The following is a 12,055-nucleotide window of genomic DNA, read 5'->3' as shown; positions in this document are numbered from 1 at the left end:
ACCGCTGCTGATCTTTTGAAGGGCACGGACCTGCACACATTGGCCATATTTTTGTTGTGATACAAGTATCCCAACGGCAAGAAAATAGGCTCTCCCACGAACTACGGTGGGTACCCACGCCCGGCCACGGAGCCAAACTTCAGTGATTCACACTTTGCCAGGCATGAGAAAGCTATTTGCAATGAAGGGCTTAGAACTTGGGAAAACCCTGGTGCCGGAAGAAAATGGCCTAAACACAATAGAACTCGCCATTTTCTCCTTGGGAAGCACAAAGCGCTTGGCGCTGCCGGGCACACAAAGAAAGCGTGGGCCCGCAGAATTCTTGCACATTTTAAAAGAGGCTCAAAAATACCTCCCAGAAGCACAACTGCCCTCGCCTGGGCGCTCCGAGAGACTTCTCCATCTTCGCACCCTTGCCTCAAGAAGATTCTTGATTTGAGATGTAGATAAAAGACTCACCGAAGGGGTGATGCTAGCAACAGAGCTATCCCCGCTGAGACTAAGCCCCGCAAATCAAGGAGGCCAGCCCGCGGTGGCTCCGCACTCCATTCTAGGCCAGCGATACTCACATTCTTTCTCTTCCCCTGGGGTACCTCCTTCCAATTCATCCTGAGTCTGCACGTCTGGAAGTCCGGGAGCATAGGATTCTCTGTGACTCGATTTCCATCCATGCCTGGGACCAACCTTGCAGCCCGGAGCCGGGTGGGAGGCTCTCAAGGATGCTCGCAATGCGGGAACTCCTGGACTCTCTGCCTCCCGCCGCCCCCGCCCACTGCTCCAAAGTCGCCGCATCCCAGACAGCCGTGTCCTGTTCTGCATGCTCACAACGGAGGACACTCTTTACTCTCTCGCGTGCAGAAAGTGCAAGCTTTGAGGAAGCCCCTGGGAATAACAACACCCCAACTCAACCGGCGCCCCGACTCACAAAGCAAACACTCCCCATCAGCCAGCGATACAGAGCCCGGCGAAGGCAGGAAAAGATAGTACTTACAGCCTTGTGGGGTAATCCGCGTCTCAGCCCGTGAGGTTAGGTTGTTTGTTTGAAAAATATGTACGCATCTCTGTATATTTGATTTTGCACATCTTCCACCGTTGAGAAAGAACGAAAGCAAAAATCTTGTTGCCTAGCCTGGGTGGGGGAGGGGGATGGAGATTTTCATTGTCTACGCTCTGCACACGCAGCCCAAGGAAAGACGCTCATTGCCATGTGGGGCTCCTTCTACTTTCTGCTTGAAATTCAGCAGCTTTCAACGCAGTCAAGCGGGGGTTTGGTCTCCCTCCCTGCCTCCCTCCCTCCCTCTGCGTTTTCTCCTCTCTCTCTCTCTCTCTCTCTCTCTCTCTCTCTCTCTCTCTCTCCTCTTTTCCCTCCTCTCCCCTCTCCCCTCCCTCTCTTCTTCAGCCTGAAGTCAGCCTCTCTCTCTTGCTTTTTTTTTTTTTTTTCAAAAGAGGGCAGGTCGCTTCCTGCATCCCAATGAGTTAAATCAGTCACTTACTTCTCATGCATCAGCAGCCTCTTTAACAACCCGAGGGCTGCAGGCACAAAAGAGCATTTAGCTGCCTCCAATTTGTGTAGAAGGCCTGTCCTTAATTTGTTTTTGGAGTATAATTAAATCATGTATTTCACGTAATATAAAAATACCAAGTTCCCAACTTTAGCAAATGAACTGCTAATGGTAACCTTTGAAAATATATAACCCCTTTCTGGTCGGTAGAAAGGGCCTAGGATGGTCCAGATAGGCACAGGCCAGAGGTTTGGGCCCCAAACTAACTGCCCCTCCCCCTTTCACACGTCAAGGTCACAGTCATATGATCCCCCCCATTGATTTAAAATAGAACCTTTTATTATTATTATTTAAATCAACCCTGCGCCTTGGAAAGGAATTAAGTCTATTTTTTGTGGTATGGGAAGATCCATAGGATTAAATAGATAAATAAATAAATGCATCCTTAATCTGAAACTCACACGTAAACAGACCCGATGGTGATCAGATGTCGGGGTGGGTGGGGGAAGGTTGGCATAAGCTGTGAGCGTGTGCGGTTTTCATCTGCCCCCGCCTCGCCTGGCGAATTCTGAGGTCTCGGCTTTGCTCGGGGTTCTTCCGGTGGCTGAGTGGCCTACGCGAGACAGGGCGCCTTTTTATTTTTATTTTTTGGTAACATCTCAGAGAGCTTCTGAGGGGTCCAGAGCTCACGACACCGCCCAGTGGTCGGGGGGGGGGTCATGTGTATAGCGCCCCCTCCTCTAAAGGGGCTGGGGCACAAAGAGCAACTCTGCCTTCCCGCAGTTTCTCTTTGAGAAAAAGAACCCTAGGCCCGCCATTGTTCTTCCTCAAAGAAGGGGGCCCAGGGTGACAACAGAGACCTCCTCTTCCCCACACTCACCACCCACCTCCTTCCTCACCCCACCCAAGGCCACTGCTGGGGAGAAATTTGGGAATATGTTCTTGCTCCAGAGACTCTTGTCTGGAAGATCATGGGATCCAATATCTTGGTTATCTTCTTTGTATCTCCTTCAGCAAAATCCTTTTCAGTCGTGAGTCCCCAACCCCGTTTTCTGGTTCTAACTGCCTGTTCAGAAACATTGTATTTGGATTCGGGGATTGGGATCCCAGATAACTGCATTTAGTTCCATCGAAAGGGAATGAAACAATGTACCTCGCCACAGTACCTCCTCAGAATATTCGTTCTTATGCCCTAAATCACCCTGGGATTTGGAGTAAGGCTGTGTTTCACCTTGAACACTTATCAAACCGGACTCTGCCGCGTTGCTGCCGCAGGAGGATGCGTAGGCCGCCAGCACCCAGCTGACATCTGCTTGAAGTCCACAATACCTCCAGCAGGGTATTTGCAAAAAGTGAAAGCCGAAAATGAAAGGGATTTGTTTTGAAAATAGAAAGTATATGTACCTATGTTTTATATTCACACATATATATTTATTCCCCAAATGCTGAGTATGGGGGCACAAATTACCTAAGACTTAACAACATCTCTGCAGCTGAGCCCAGGCCAAAGGCCTGGATGCTCTGTGTTTTATTAGCGGTGAGAGACAACGCTCTCTTTGGAGGCATCAAAAGGAATGCACATCATTCCGCTGCCCTTTATCTTTCACCGGATGATGCTCATTCTATCCGTTTCCAGTTTATTGACCTGGGATGTGGGACTGTTAAAGATCGGAACGTCTTGCCAAAGCCTGAGGGAGGCAAGGTCACGCGGTGCGCACCGCATCCCGCCGCCTGGAAGGTGCGGCTCCGTGCTCTGGTTCGCCAGAAGGGCCTGCCCTGTGGGGTGACGACTTCTGACGACCCCAGGGGGGCCCTTAATCCAGAAATCCTTCCACCCCCACCCCGTGGCTATGGCAATGCCAGCTTTGCCTTTTCTTCCCGGGCCCTGGAATTTCAGCCTTGTTGGTGGAGAGGCCTTAGGCGGAAACTCAGGCGGCCTTTGCGTTCCCTCCGTAGGGGCCGCTCCCTCACCCGCTGTTTATTCCAAGCAGAGGTTGCGAAGGAAAACACTAGAGGTCAGAAACGAATGCTGGAACATTTGCCCGGGCCTTTCACCCCACCCCCTACCCCTGGCAGATGGCGAGGCCGGGACACCTGCGCAGCGGCCCGCAGCCGCCGCCTCCGCGCAGCTCTCCGGACGCGGGCCACTGTGTCATATCAAATAAGGTCTCCTAACACCCAGGTTCCAGATCGCCCAAGGAAGCCTTCTCTGGGACCTTCCGGTCCACTCGGAGAACAGAGCTTCCCACCCTCGCCTGCCGCCCTCGGCCGGGGAACCCGATCGGAGACTCCTTTTCAGCCCTGGGTTTTTCGGGTTTGCCAACGCGGAAGCTTCCTCCTGCCCAGCGCACCTCGTCTCCAGGGCTCAGAGCTTATGAAAATGTAACCCAACTCATTGCCAGAGTTGTTGCTAATTAGTGGATAATAAACTTCTGTAGCCAGGGCACAAAAGTCTTTTAAAAGTGCAAAGGTGTTCTTTGTTATGGCATCAGAAAAGAGATTAGCATATCAATTGGACTGGGGGGACCGGACAATGAGCCCTCCTCCCCCTTAGCCGCCCAGAGTTCGCCGCCGGGCGCTGCCACCTCCTCCTCTTCTGCCCTTCCTCCTCCTCCTCCTCCTCTTCTTCCTCTCAAGGCTCCAAAAGCTGTCAAGTATCCGTGGGGGAGCTCAGGGCAGCGGGCCGGCCAGGCGGGCGGGCGCAGTGCGAGCTTCCCGCCGCGCACCTGGCCGCGGGGCCTGAGCCGCGCCCGCGCCCTCGCCCTCGCCCTCTCCCCGCGCCGAGGCGCGCGCAGGGGGAATGTGGAGGCGCGTGGCGGGATGCGCGGGGACGCGGAGCCCGAGCCGGTCCGGGCAGCCGCGAGGGTGCAAACCGGGCCTGTCCCTGATCCAGGCCCTGAGCGCGGCCTTGAATGGCCCCACGCTGCGCCCCCTCCCGCAGGCCCGCGCCGTCCGCTCCCCTTGACCCCGGGCCGCACGAATCCCAGGTGGCCGAGCCACTCCTGGGCCACAGGGAGCCGCGGGCGCCCACCCTCCTGCGGCCTTTCTCCCGGACCCGCTGACCTCCCGGCCCTCGATTGCACGCGTCGGGCCGCTAGCCACCGTTTGGGGCCACCCGAGGCCTTCAGTCTCGAGGCGGCCACGTCTTCGGGGCTGGTCTACTCGGCGAGGTGCCCGCCGACTGCGCGCGGGCGGGGGGGGGGCCGCCGAGGCGAGGCGACCGGAGGAGCCCAAGCCTGACCCCTCCTGGCCCCGACGCCCCCCTCCCCCCTCAGCCCTCCTCCCCCCCCCCCCTGCCCCCCAGCTCCCCGCCCAAGCCGGTCCCGAGGGAGCCAGCTCCCTGGGTCGACTGAAAATTCGGAAAAACTGCCCTCGACCAGGTGCAGGGAAGCAGAGCAGGAGCAAGCCCCTCGGGAGGCGTAGATGCGGCCCAGTCCTGCGGGGGCCTGACCCCCGCTCCCTCCATGACCCCGCCCGGCTCTTTTGCCCTGGGCTGCGCGGGGCAGGGCCGCGGGGCTTGGGAGAGGAGACGCAGAGAACCGCGTGGGAAGAAAGGCGAAATGGGGAACTAGCAGCGAAGGCGCGCTTCGCTCGCAGGCGGCCGAGCGGGACCCACCACTTCCTGGCCGGCTGCTCGCCTCTGCGCCCGGGTTCCCCGTAGCACCGGCCGCCCGGCCTGGGAGCGTTTTCTTTTCTGTTCCTTCTCCCCTCCCCCTTTTCCCTTTCTCCCTAGAGGCAGCTTCTGTCCTCTAACTGCATTTCAAAAAAAAAAAAAAAAAAAGGAAATCTCCGGGACTCTCCTTTTCCACCAGGCTCACCTCCTCCTAACACCGGGGTTCGGCGAACAAGCGCCAAACTTACACAAGTTTCTCCCCAAAACGAACCGCTTTAACTGCCGGGAGGAAGGCCGGGGGAAAAAGTGGCGGCCGGTGGCTCCCTAAATGCAAAACATCAGAGAGGAATGTGAAAAGAGCTTTACTTTCCCTGCGAAATCTCCATTGTTGCTTGGCAAACAATAGGAGCCCGGGCGACTGTGGGGCTGTGAGAATGAATAGGCGATCCGCGGGATGTGTGCGGGTCAGTGCTTGGGGTCCCGGGCCTAAAGCCCCTTTCTCAGCTTGCCACAATAAACCAGAGCAAGGTTTAGTCTTTACTGGGTCACCGGCCATCCTCTATTATTCAACACTTCACAACAAAAAACACTTATTAATCAGCGCTGACCAGAGGCCCCTTTTGAAACAAGAGAAGAGGAGAGAGAGAGGGGGTGGGGTGGGGGGGAGAGAAGGGTGAAAAGAAGATTGAGGAGCCCTGGACAAATCTTTCTAAAGCCAGAGCAACCATAGGATACTTTCCTCCAGTGGCCAAAGTTTATTTGACACAACAAAGTTTCTAATCAGGCCACGGAGACCTGGATTTCTCCTCATTTGCCTCTCCCTGGCTTCCTCCGAAGATTTTTGGAGACTTTGTTGCGAGGAAGGATGGCGTTAGGTCAAATTGCTCAGGCCTGATCTTAAAGATCTAATTGCTATTGGAAGAGAAGCCTGTTTCCCAGCTGGGCCTCCACTCTGGAGATGGCACAAGGAAGACTGCCCAGCTCTGCTCTGGGCACCCTGCTGATGGATGAGGTGTCAGGCCAGTAGTCATGTGAGGACTGGTTTCCAAAGGGTACGGGCAGTAGTCAAATGTGATACTTATTGGTGATACTGAATGCAATCTATAGATTTTCTACTTCATGATGTTTCATTCTGGGTATAGTAAACGACTAAACTTGCTTTGTTAGAATCAAGAGGGACTGATTATTCCTATGTTTAGACAGGGATTTAGAGGAAAGAATGTGATGAATAGTTTTAGAGAAGAAAATGATTCAAAATGCTCCAATGCCACTAAAATCTGGGTTCTTGGCTAAACTTTGATCATTTTTTTTTTTGCAGTTTATTTGATGTTTGTAACCTAATTGTATTTCTTTCATTTATCTGGTTACATGATAATTATGAATACATGCTCAGACATATATGGATACTCATATACATCAAAGTGAAGTGTTATATACATCAGCTTTATGGATGAATTTCATCCATTTGGGACTCAGCTAGATACTTTTGATGGCAAAATTTTGTCACTTTTTGATTTGGGGTTGAAAGCCAATATTTCCTGGTTATTCTCTGTTTTACATTACTCAAGTTGTAATTTAGCCAAGTGAGAGCAAAGCTCCTTTGTAATGGCTGATGTGTACAAGTGAACAGAGGGAGCAGATATTGAATCATGGTTGTAAAGAGACATAAAACAATTATTTTCCTAAAGAAATAGAAGTGAATGTCAAACCAGTATTCTTTTAAGTCTAAAATTTTGTTTGTGTGTTCTTTTGGATTCCTGTGTAACATAACTAAGCATTTCACTTGTTATGACTCCAAGAGTCCTTTAAATCCAGAAAATGTATGGACTGTGAGTTCAGCAAATTAAGCTGTAGAACTAGATGGCTTGGTAATGAAGGCAAGGAGGCAGAATTACTTGGTAGTAAACGACACCAGTATTTACCAGAGTTTATGTGCTAAAGGCAAAAATGGGTTGCATGGTTTGGTCTCAGGATGTATTTTACTTAGATGCCTAGTGTTTGAGATTGGCTTTTTATGTAGAAAATATTGTGTTACTCAGATTTTGCAGAGCTCAACGGTTCTTGCAATGGAGTAATCAACTGTTATCTGCATTATTTAAAGCCTGGGATTAAAGGCCTTGCAGTCGAATGCTGACAAGCTCTCACATGTAGGCAGGGGAAAGTTAAGTATTCTTTTCTTTCTGCATATACTTTGAAAATAATTTGGTTAAGTGTGGTGAATTATTTTTAAAACTTATGCATAGGAAACAATGAATAATTCTTTTACAAGTTGTCTCCCAAATGAGCAAATAAGGTCATTCAGAAAAAGAGTAGGAATCTGTTTAAGACAAAACAGCATGTTACCTAAAATGCATTGCTTTTTCAGGATTATTCTTTAAAACACATATTTGCTAGAGAAACCGCCACTATTTCAGAACAGTGTTAAGGCTGTGGATATGCAGACTATATTCATTCAACAAATTCATTAGTATGACATGGCAATTTTATTTCACTCTTTTTCTTTTAGTATTTTTGCTGACTTTCTAATTTGCTTAAAGGAAACAACATTCCATTTGTATATGTATTTTTACTTGTAAACTGAAGGTATGTACTAAATGGGACTAATCATTCACAGATTATCTTCTGAATGAGTTCTACTGAATAAGCAAATAGTTGAAAAAAGCTTTAATCATAATATATATTACTTTGATTATATATATCTCTCTCTCACCACATAGCACATCATTTTAACACTTATTTATAGACTCCAAATTCTTTTCTATTCTTTCTTTCTGTGTTTTTTTTTTCCTAAGAAATTAGGTAAATAACGTTGTAATGACATTCCCTTAAACATACCAGTGAATTTGTATGGAAATTGGAATAGCTTCCACATTTGTCAAAGGGGAAAAGAAGAATACATAAACATTATATTCAGCAAATGTTTAAAATAGAGAAATGTTATTTGATGATATTATTTACCATGGAAGCAATACTTATTAAATTTGGCATATCTTTATGAAATCATTGTTATTCCAAAGTACATTTATTCAGTACTATATACACATTGTTGCATTTTTTAAAAAAGAAAATACATCTGTAACAAAAACCTGAACATTACATAATAGATTTAGCACATCATAAAATTTACTTTATAGGTAAGTAATCTATATCCTGGAAAAACATTATTTTTTTGCCTTAAAGAAATCCATTTGGATATTGAAAAAATATGACATATTTAAATCTCAACTATAGAAGGAAAGAAATATCTTGATAGAACTTGTGCATCTTGATTCAAATGAAAGTTAGATAGCAAAGCCTATATCACTATAAAATGAAAAGTATACACAATCTGGTAAGTTTATTTTGAAACATATTTTCATTTTTTGCATTTGTTTTCCTTCCTGACAGATGCATATAATTCAGAAATTTTTCCATCTTGACAGAATTTGTCAAATTCTGTTCCAATTTATATCAACATGATCTGACAAAGTATAGTATCAATAGGTTATCATGAAGTATAAATGTAAACTCTACCAAATGTTGCCTTAATACATGCTGCTTTTTCTTTTATCTAAAAATAAATCAATGTGGTTTTTCATGATAGAGAGAAGGTGAAAAGGAACTGATTGAAATTTGACTTGCCCCCTATGATTCACCCTGTTGCCAAAGAATCTGGTTCCTAAGACTTCTGTGGAGAGACTCAACCTGGTACTTATTTATTTATAAACTTCCACCTCACTAGAGATTCAAAGTTATAGTTAGGAAACTAGAATCTCACATGATATGTGTTTATTTGATACTTTGAATTAAATACTTCATGAGTACACCAAAAGTAATTTTTAATGGAAAAGTTACATTAGGGTTACATGCATCCCATCTAAACATCCCTGATGTATTTCTATATAGACCATGATATGGCATCTCATTTTTTGAAAACAAAGGAAAGTCAAGCTTTTGAATGAAACTTTATCCCACAAATTATTTCCATAGTTCTTCTTAGTTTAACATTTTCATCAATTAATTGCATTTTGATACATATGCTGATAAGTCCATTTTGGCTTAGGCAACATTTTTTTTCACCCAGAAATCTATCTGCTTTTATAACCATTTGTGACAAAGCAGAGTATTCTAGAGAATTTCACAAAAGGCTTCGAAGATGTGTGTGTGTGAACTATTTAAATTTCATTGCTTCATAGCTGTTTATTTATAAGTTTAAAAGGAATTATTCAGCACCCCCTATATGGTAATTTTTAAATGAGAGCTAAGTTTTAGGAATGCCTACAAAATAAAATATATAAGATAGATATTTACCTTAGCAATCAGAGGCTGAGTCAATATGGTTGACACAAGTATTTCTTTAAGATAAGGAGGAAATCTGAAGGTACTATAGAAAACTAGCTGTGTTGAGGTTATGGCAAAGGACTAAGGTACTTTTGTTTGCTTTTTGTGTGTGTGTGCTATTAGGGGTTAGGATGTAGCTCCATGTCCTTGAACTCCTCTAGTTCCCCTTATATGGTTTATTGCTTTTGTGGGAATACTAATGGGAGTAGTGGGGTTGGAGAGGAGGTGGGGTGGGCAGTAGACTCTACTGAATGAGTCTCCCTGTACCAGAAGAAGGTCCATTTTTCAAGCTTTTCTTTTCCTGTGATTCTCCTGCCTTTCCACTCAAAATGCCGAAGAGACCCCATGAAAATTAAGCGCTGGTAAAAATCACTTGTTCTGTACCTGATGACAAAGGCATCAAGAGGCCCGAGAATGACTCAGGTCTCACGTCAAGACAGGCCCTTTGGAGTTCATGCTGATCTGCTGCAATATTATGTTTTATGTATGTGCATGATGTTTTTTCTTCTTCTTTTTTTTTTTTTTTGTATGTGCATGATGTTTTATTTCCCAGTAGTTACACATACATTGCTGATGCATGGATACCATATTTAAAATTAAAACCTTAAAAATGAGAACATTTACTTGAACATATTTTATAAGGAAAAAAACATTAGAGGGGAAAAGGCATTAGCCAAAGTGAAGGAAAATATATGATGACACTGCATTGCAATGAGCTTTCATCAAACTTCAGTTTTCTGAAGACCACGGTTAACTGAAGTTTACGAATGTCCCAAGAGTTTTTCTAGATACGCCAGCTCTTTATGAAAGGTAACATTGATAAAACCAGCCCGTTGAAATCCTACTCTATCTCAACTGGTTGCTGTCCCAAGGTGGGTCAGTGATCCCCTGAGACCGAGAAACAAGCAGCTTTGGTTGTACTTACACACCCACACAGAGCTTAGCCAGGACAAGGCATTCTGGGGCAACCTGGGAGGATCTGAGACTGGGGCTGCGGGGCAAGGCCAGAAAGGCTGCTAAGCTTGACCTGACAGGTTCCTCCGGCTTTTGTGAAGGACCATGCTCTCAGGAGCAGAGCCACAATTTCTTCCAAGTGGTAGGATAATGCCAATTTCATGCTTTGGTATGGACCTGGCTTTGCTAACAGTAATACTGATGGTCCCTACAGCTTTAAAGAAAACAAGCTTTGTGATTAAGCTTTCCTGTCCTCTCCTTTCACCTCTTCTTCTTTCTCTCCATCTCTTCTTCTCTTCTCTCCCTCTCTGACTATAGTGGAGTGGAATAAGTCCTGTGGATAGATACATACCCTGCTAGTGGTTTACTTGCTCTGTTAGGTATACGTTAAAACTGGTCCGGTAAGGGCTGGAATGACGTGTCTTTACTCATTTTTTTTTTTTTTTCTATTTCTTTCTTCCGAAAGTTGCACTCTTCGAAGAAGCTAATTGTCTTGGATGACTGTACTTGCTCAAAACCTCACCTGGAGTGGAGAGGTCTGGCCAAAGGCCTGGGAAAGACCAGACTGCAGGTGTGGTTTGCTTCCAGGGTGGACTGAAGGTGTCCTGAAGTTTACTAACAGGAGGCATACCTCTGGGAATTCCAAACACAATTGCAAACCTCTAGGTACCCTCTTTGTTTTAGAAGTTCTTCTGGGTTTGGAAAGAAAATGGATGAGCTGCCCTTCCTGGAGAGTGCTATTTTGATCGTGTCCCCATCCCCTTCTGCAGTGTGTGTATGTGTGTGGGTATATATAAGCATGCAGAGGGCAAGAGAGAACGAGATAGAGAGACAGGGAGAGGAGACATGCTGGTAGGAGTAGTTGTTGAGATATGGGAATGTCTTTAAAGTTGGAATGCACACCATACATACATAAACATGGTTATCAAGGAGTTTTTAGAACATCAAAACAAGAAAAACAAACTAGGAGAAATAATTGTGCAGCTTTACACTGTATCTAGTTTGGTAATGTACGTCAATAGATGGATCAAGAGATTAAGGAGACTCAAAATACGAATTGCCCAGGAGATAGAATTGTTGGATTGTAAGAGAGGTTGTCTGTGGACCCTCCAATCTTTAACTAATACTGCGGGAAGACGGAAGGAAAGAGACATGACATTGGTTGGGTGTCCTATACGTCACGTGTTCTAGCAGGCTCCCTCACAGCATGTTATTTTATATATTCTCACTAGAACCCTTGAAGGCAAGGATTAATTTTTTCTTCGTTTTAGAGATTAGTAAACTGAAGCTCTGGAGGGTTATATAATGTGCCCAGGGTCATACAGCTAACACATTTTGGAATCCTGATTAGAATTCCAATGAGCTTGTCTCCAGAATCTATTTTCTTTTTCTCAAATCAGAAATATCTCACATAATTGATTTCCCTCATAATCATTTATGACAAAAGTAAGTGTTTAATCACCATGTGTTTTCCCAGACTCATCTTTCTCTCTACTCTCTTCCCTGTGGTTATTCCATACTCTGTCAGAGGGGCAGGCCCTTATGCTATCCCGCATACTCTTACCCCAAAGCTCTATTCTTTGGCTCAAATTGTTCAGTTCATTCACAATGCCTTGGACAGACCAGGACATTGACTTGGGTTGCAATTTAGGGGTGTGTGAACTGA

At 45.9% G+C, this 12,055-nt stretch overlaps 1 long non-coding RNA gene across 1 annotated transcript in view; it reads left to right on the top strand.

Annotated features, from left to right (window-relative positions):
- Positions 1-6,065: 6,065 nt before the first annotated feature.
- LOC308236977 overlaps positions 6,066-12,055 on the top strand; it is a 354,070-nt gene continuing 348,080 nt past the window's right edge. Inside the window, exon 1 of the long non-coding RNA XR_013959392.1 lies at positions 6,066-6,167. This is a non-coding gene — a long non-coding RNA (uncharacterized lncRNA). The remainder of the gene's footprint in view (positions 6,168-12,055) is intronic.

This window comes from Plecotus auritus (genome assembly GCF_963455305.1).
Source record: "Plecotus auritus genome assembly, chromosome: 11".
NCBI lineage: Eukaryota > Metazoa > Chordata > Mammalia > Chiroptera > Vespertilionidae > Plecotus > Plecotus auritus.
This window is presented reverse-complemented; position numbering and strand designations above follow the sequence as displayed.